Source organism: Trachymyrmex cornetzi, unplaced genomic scaffold, assembly GCF_001594075.2.
Source record: "Trachymyrmex cornetzi isolate Tcor2-1 unplaced genomic scaffold, Tcor1.1 scaffold4, whole genome shotgun sequence".
Classification (NCBI taxonomy): Eukaryota; Metazoa; Arthropoda; class Insecta; order Hymenoptera; family Formicidae; genus Trachymyrmex; species Trachymyrmex cornetzi.
Genome location: NW_017298743.1, coordinates 467181 through 474975, shown reverse-complemented (window position 1 = coordinate 474975; position 7795 = coordinate 467181).

Here is a 7795-nt window from a genome sequence, read left to right as displayed (position 1 = left end):
CCCCTCCATCCGCCGGTAACGGCGGTCACTCCATATTTGTTCAGCGGTGCTTTCGCCGATGCCCGATGGAGAGGTCACGCAGTTGCGAAAGTTCGCATTGTCCGCGCTCGCGTTAACTATCCGGGATTATCAGGTCGGATCATTTCGTCGGCCATCTCACGCTTTGCAACGTGTTTTGCAATTGATTCTATTAGATGGGAGTTGTTTGAATTTTTCGACATTGAATGGCTCCACTTATGCGCTGTATTTTACATTTTGCGCCATAGATATAAACATTATATAGCAAATGTGCTCTCGTATTATTTGCAGGTTTAGTTTACATTGTTGGCGTCAATAATAAATCAACTTGTGAGATTTGCAATAATCGGCTTATAAGAAATATTAACTCTGGATTGCTAATCATGAAATGATTGTCGATTAAAATTAATATGGTTTTACATATAGTATATAATGAATGATTATATATATAGTGGAAGCACCCAAAACCACAATGTAATACTATCGGTCAGCAATTTCTATAAATAGTGTTATAGAGTTGCCTATTTCTTTTACATAGCTTCGATTCGGAGATATCCAGATATGATGCCCTTTAATAAAAAGTGTTATATTTTCATGGAAAGAACGAATTTGCTGCGGTGTCTAAAACTGTAACTGGTTGGGAAGAATGATTTTGTTGAAGTATCTAAAAATTTAGATAGGTACAGATCTGAAAATAAAATTTTGTTGAACTGTCAAAATGATTATGCAAGGCGCTCAAACTGATACTTCTTAGTTAGCATTTTATCTTTTAAAAAAATAACTTTTTCTTACTTCAACTAATTCTAAGAATTAAAAACAGATAAAAAGTAAATGGAACCGAGATTAAAGTTAATTTATATTGATAAAAACAGACATGAGAATTCTAAAGTTCCTTAATGATATAAAAATAATTCTGATATAAATTAGGCCAAAAAACCATCGATAAATTTTTGGATTGTCAACTTTATAAAACAAAGTACGAAAAATTGCGATATCTCTTTAAATATTAGTTTAAGCGCTCAAAATATTAATAATTATTGTTAAAACTTGAGGTGCTACCCAGAACTCTTACCAGAACTGCCGAAATATTCAAAAATTTTTTTAATATTAGACATTTTTTTATCCGTGATACGAAAAATCCATGCAATAACTTTTTAAACGATTTAACAACTTCGAGTGCTAATAACTATTGTTAGAACTCTTAAAGTACGATTCAGAACTGCTAATAGAACTATCGGAATTATAAAAATTTTTTCACGTCTTGAGTGTTGAAATTTTTCTATAAGACATACGAAAAGTTACGATATCTGTTAAAATGTTGGTCTAACGCTTTGAATGTTAATAATGATCAAAATAAGCCAATGTGAGCCAAGAGAGACTATTCATGTGTAAAATATATTAATATATTGGCTTATTTTGAGTTTTTTATTTATTTTTTGGAGGCTTATTCTGTTATGTATTATTTAATAATTATTGTTAACAAATTCTTCGAGTACTATCCAGAATTGTCGCTAAAATATCAACATTTTAATAGATGTAGCAACTTTTCGTATGTTGCGTCGAAAAATTTCCAACATCCGAGAGGTGTGAAAAATTTTTTACAGTTCTCCGGCAACTCTGTCGACAGCTGTGAATAACATCCGAAGAGTTCTAACGATAGTTATTAGCACTCAAAGCACTAGGACCAACACGGGAAAAGATATTACGACTTTTTCTTGGATCGAAAAATTTTTCACTGTTTCAACAGTTCTGATAGGAATTCTAACATCTCAAGAGTTCTGACGATAATTATTAAGACTTTAAGCGTTTAAACTAATATTTAAAGAGATATTGCACTTTTTTGTACTTTGTTTTGTGAAGTTGACACTTCGAAAATTTATCAATGGTTTTTTGGCTTATATAGGTAATTCATTAGAATTATTTTTAATTTTATTAAAGAACTCTAAAACTCTTACAGGTGCATTCAAGACATGAAAAGTAATTTTTTTTAAAGGTGCTCTCTCTCTCTCTCACAGAACTTAAATTGATTGCTAGAATGTCAAAATTTTTTACAGTATTATTTATCATGTTTGAGTCAGTTTTCAACATAATTTTGACTATCCAATAAATTATTTTCAGATTTATATGTACATAAACCTAAATTAGTTACTTTGACAAAGTAGTTTGAGCGTTCTATATTATTTTCAGAGACAAAGAAAAGACTTTTAACATTAAATAAATAATAATAACAAAATAACTTGAAAAGAGCATATAAAAGTCAACTAGCAGAACTTAAAAATGATTAAGCTAGTATTCATAGGACATTATTCGTAGTCTATTCTTATTTTAGGACTGTCTTAAGTAATGCCGTAAGATGCTAATATGGCTCTTTGGTTCATGACATCTTAAGATTGTACTTAAGACAGTCTTGAATATAAGAACTGATTATGAATACCGCCTATAATTAGTTTTTATAATTAAGGCTGTTTTAAGGCAGTCTTAAGATGTCATAAACCAAGACGGTATTCATAGTTCTCATTTTAAGTCTTACGTAATGTCTTAAGATGTTAATACAGCTCTCTTTGGCTATGATGTCTTAAAATTGTACTGACAGTCTTAAATATAGGAATCAACTCTAAGAATACCGGCCACAGAGCCGTATTAGCACCAAGATATTATTTAAGATGGTCTTGTAAGAATGGATATCGCAATTGATGTTACATATGTTGAGAAATTTAAATTTATTTGAATATGTTTCACACTGACTGTTCTTTGAATTACTTTCTACATAATTTCTGATTTTGGGTGCTAACTGTATATTTTTTATATCCTAAAATTGTGTTCTAAATTGTTTTACTACTTAAATTGTTAAATTTAATTGGTTTTACTACTTAATAGTTACTCAAAAACGAAATTATCTTAAAATTATCTAGATGAAACGACTTATTATTTCATCTTTTATCTAAATAAATTAAAATAAAATCATCTTTATCTCATCTAAGATAATTTTACGTATGATTTATCTTATCTATATCTTGATAATTTTGAATTATCTAAGCGTAACACTTTATATCATTAGCCTATATTGCTAGTCTTTCGGATGTAACATACGATAATCTCGATAAGAACAAAATCACACACGACTAAACGTCAGACAAGTAAAGTCTCATCTGTGCCGTCCAAGAACATTTCCGAGGAGTCATAATAGCGGAAGTCTCGAATCCTGTCCCTCAGAAATCCCGAGCATAGGTATCGAGGCGTACGGGCGACGGGCTTTATTCGGGATTTCCTGAAGTCTACGTGGGGGTGGTGCTCAGCTTTGCATGTAGGAAAACGCAAACGCGAGCAAGCGTGTGTGTACATGCGTGCTTGTCTGCGTGTGTATGCGCGTGTGATAGTATCGGTGTTCCAGCGGCGCTTGGGAGTACCTAATCTCGCGCTTCCTAATGGTAAACCGGGGGTGCTTGCAGGGTTGCTTAGGTGCCCGGCGCGCTCTCTCGAACCGAGTATATTACACTTACTACTGCAGAAGTGATACCGAGCCAATGGGCAAACACAAGTAAATCAAGATTGCCAGTGATTTGTGGCGGTCGGAGTGCCCTGGTGAGTTCGGGCCGCGAGTTTCGTCGCTCCCTGATACCGGAAACGGCCGTTTCGACCACCAGATAAAGGTATTTCTATAGGGAGCGACGGCGACGATGACGACAACAACAACGATAATGATGACGATAATGACAATGATGACAACAAAACGACGACGATCTCGCTGGTAAACATAATATTTGTAGTTAGGTATATCGTGCTTTTAAATATGTATATGTTTGATTATGCTATGGTATATGCAAATAAATATGCAAATATATGTATACATAAAATGTACAGCAGTTACTTTTTTACAAAGTTATTTATAAATTATATGGCAATAGCTCTTATAAGTTTAGTTTCTGCATGTTTTAATTTCTTATCAGATCCGCTATATAATATAATAATAATAAATAGTATATAATATAATATGTTAATAATTTAGACCAATTATTTTCCTTTGTATTATTCGTATACTTATACGGTTAATATTTTTTGACCATTTATCAAGAAATTAACTTCAATATAACTACACTCTAAATTTCTTACAGTGACATTTCACTCCAAGAAAATAAAAATACAACCACCCTTCACACTTCTTGAAAAGCAGTGACAATTTTCATTCTTTTTAGACCGAATTTTCACTTTAAAAGAATGAAATCTCACTTTTTCTAAAGTGAGATTTGACTTCTTTGAAGTGAAAATTCGCTCTAAAAGGAGTGAAAATTGTCATTCCTTTTCAAGAAGTGAAGGGTAGTTGTATTTTCACTCTCTTGGAATGAGATTTCACTACAAGAAATTTAGAGTGTAGTTGTACATAATACAATGTAACTTTCTTAATCTTAAATGTTTCATAGATGATAAAAGAAAATATATTTTGTAATTCTAATATAATTAGATTCTAATATTCATTAATATTCAATATTTTCTAGATTTAATTATAGACTAATTCAAACATGATTAATTTGTAAATATCGTTATATCTTTCCTTAGCTTAAATGATTTCAAGATGGATGACCTAGCCAAGCTATTCCCTGATGAATAAAAAGGTTCATCTAAGAACGATTTATCCGACGGCATCCGATGCGCCCTTTCTTTCATCTAGATGCAAGTCTAAAAGTTCGACGAGGAGACGCGCGTGCGTGCAACAGGTGGCCCATAAAGCGTACACGTCCGTTTATCAAGGACGAACGAGTGCATTCGTATTGACTGATGGGTGTTAAGGTCCATTGTAACGGTGATGTGATCTGTACGTATCAGCCCTAAACTTGAGCGACAGGAATGGCGATTACTCGCGCTGTTTCTCACATGATGAAATCTCATGAAGTCGGCTGACTTGTACCGACACTATCTTGTACGTTGCTTGTACCCCAAATTGTAGACAACACACATAATTAACAATATTTTCCTCGTTGGTAACATGTGTGTGTGTGTAACTTAAAAATCAATGGTCTAATATTAAATTATTCTATAATTTATCAAATTGCATCTTCGTTATCAAAAATTCCAATGTAAAATGCAGCAGTTTACTAATTACATTTGCACTTGATTACTTTATTCATAAACATAATATGATATTTATATTTATAATTTGCTATTATTGGCAGTTGTATTAATAACAATATTATTAGTATAAAATTGCTGTTGTGAAAATATATTAAATACGACTAAATAATTATACATTCAAAAATAGTCAGTATTTGCGAGGATTTTAATCTGGCGGAACTATAGACTTCTTGATAAAATCGTATAATAAGAATAATCTTGTGCACGAGTAGTGAAATATATCATAGTGGAAAGAACTGTCACAAAAAAAGAGGTATTGTCGTCGAAATATCTCGTGGCAATAGAGCTGCGAAGATCGCAGATTGGACGGTCGCGCGCGGATGGCCGCTGGGAGGGCGGGAAACTTTTATTAGCGGAGTGTCTCATTAGGCGGATTTCATACCGTTTGGGGGAAAGGTGGATGCGCGCCTTAAGAACGAAGAGGCGGTGGGGCCGCGGAATCTGGAGGATACACCTCGGCGAATTCGCAGACAAGGTGGGCCCACCGAGGCACTGCATCACGGCCCCTCGCGACTTGCCCCACGACGATAGTAAAAACTTTTACAGTCCTTATAATTATGGGTAATTCGCGGTAATTAACGAGGCTGGACGGAGTCACGCCGGCAATTTTCTGAGTAATATTTCTGCGACGATAATATCGCGCTTCCCTACGCCACCCTCGCGGTTGCCCTTGCTCCTTGCGTCGCTTCCCTACCGCGAGTATCAGGATTAAGAGTCCTTCCGCTTTTCGTTCTTCGGGGATTTCTCGATCGAAGAGAAAATGTCGCCTGGAAGTTTCCCTTTGTGTCGATGAAAACTGCGGACGGCGGCGCACGCTAAATTTTCAGAGCTAAAGTTACCTCTCCAACGACTTCGGCGTGAAATCATATTTCTTGTCATTGGGACTGTAAATGTCAAGGAATGAAATAACTTAACATAACTCCTCACTCGTAGATTACAACTTATCCATATACGTCGAATAATAATTGCGGTGAAATTAAATGTTACTCGCACATATATTTCTTCTCCTTTTTATATTCCGCGTATCTTAATTTAATTCGCATCTAATTGTTAAAAAAAAATCCACAGGTCTGTAATCATTTATTTTATGTAAAATGATTCGCGTAACTCTTCGGTACAGACATCGAAGAAACAGCAAATTAAAAGCAAATTACGGTTAAAAATCAATGCATTTAAGTCTCCCGTCTCTCTTCCGTTCTTCGTGATCAAATCTGACTACCTCCTAATAATACGGATTAATGTGAAAATCGTCCGACGATTCGCCGATTTCGAGACCACTTACGCGCTGCTTAACGATCCAGGCCGATCCTTGTGCCGCGTTACCACGACGCTCGTATAAAAGGAAGCGAAGGGGAGTCTCGTCGTGCTCTCTTTGCGTCGGGCATCGCGCAGTAAAGATCCCCGAAACATAACCCCGCGTCGTATACGTTCGCTGGTAAACCGAAGCATAAGCGCACCGCGCTGGGATACACGCAGCCGCAATGAATGCAAGTACCAGGCTAATTTCTAATAAATATAAAGAGAATCTCTCTCTCTCTCTCTCTCTGTTCCCTCCCCCGTCCACCCCTTACCGTACCCTTTGCATCTCCGTTGCATGAGGACTAGATATCACTCCGACGGTGCATGCTTCGTACCGAGATTACCCGAGATATTCAAATAAATTCTCTCTCCTTCCAGTCGTTCCCTCTCCCCATCGCACTCCCCCCCCCCGTTTTCTCCTCGCGTCTACCCCCGTTTCCTCTGTTCCCTCTCCTCCGTGGAGCAACTCGAATGCGCGAGAGGTACGCTCGGTAGATTTGCGAGGGACTTCGGCGAACTTTCGTCTGTGGACGCACGAGCGGCAATCTGCAAGGATCTCCTTTTCGAATTTATTTTATCGTTTCTGCTGGGAATGACGTTCCGTAACGAGACATAAATTCGCAAAGTCGGGGTAAACAGGGCCGTACGTAATGCGACCGCGGCGGTTCTTCCGCGAGTACGACATCCGCACGAGTTTACAGTCTCGACGACAAATCGGTAAAAGACGTACACGTGTATACGGACTTCAATTTATGCTTTCCCTTTGCACATGCAATCGTTACGACAGTGCTCCTTAGAGCGCATTTAATGTCTACTTATGTCAACGTCTTTTAATTAATTCTGTCGTATTTTATTTCCTTTATCTCTCATCTTCTTAATTTTTTAAATTGCAATTTTTAACTCTAGAAGGATTTAAATCGGAAAGTAATTATGACATATTTTCACTGATTTTAGAAAAGTTTAGAAAATACCCAAAAAATAGACGTACCGTCAAAAATGTAAGTTTTACGAGAATTAGTTCTTATTATGAAGTAAATTAAGACTATGCGTTAAAAGCTTTCCCTTAGATTGTTAAACGGATTGTAAATGAAATTAGTTAATGTACGTAATTAATTTGGTAGAAGAGATTCGCGGATATGTAGTAAAAGAGGTAAAATATTGAACTTTCATTTGGACGATTCCAGACAAGGCGGTGCAGAGGATTTTCTTTGCCTTTTCATGAGATGTGAGTCTCGGTCTGGTAATTCGATCATTCGTATTCCCTGGCTAACCCCGGGTCTTCTCGACATCGGGCGATTGCGATTTCGTAACAGTTGCGACAACGATTCACCACGATGTTGTACGGCCAGAA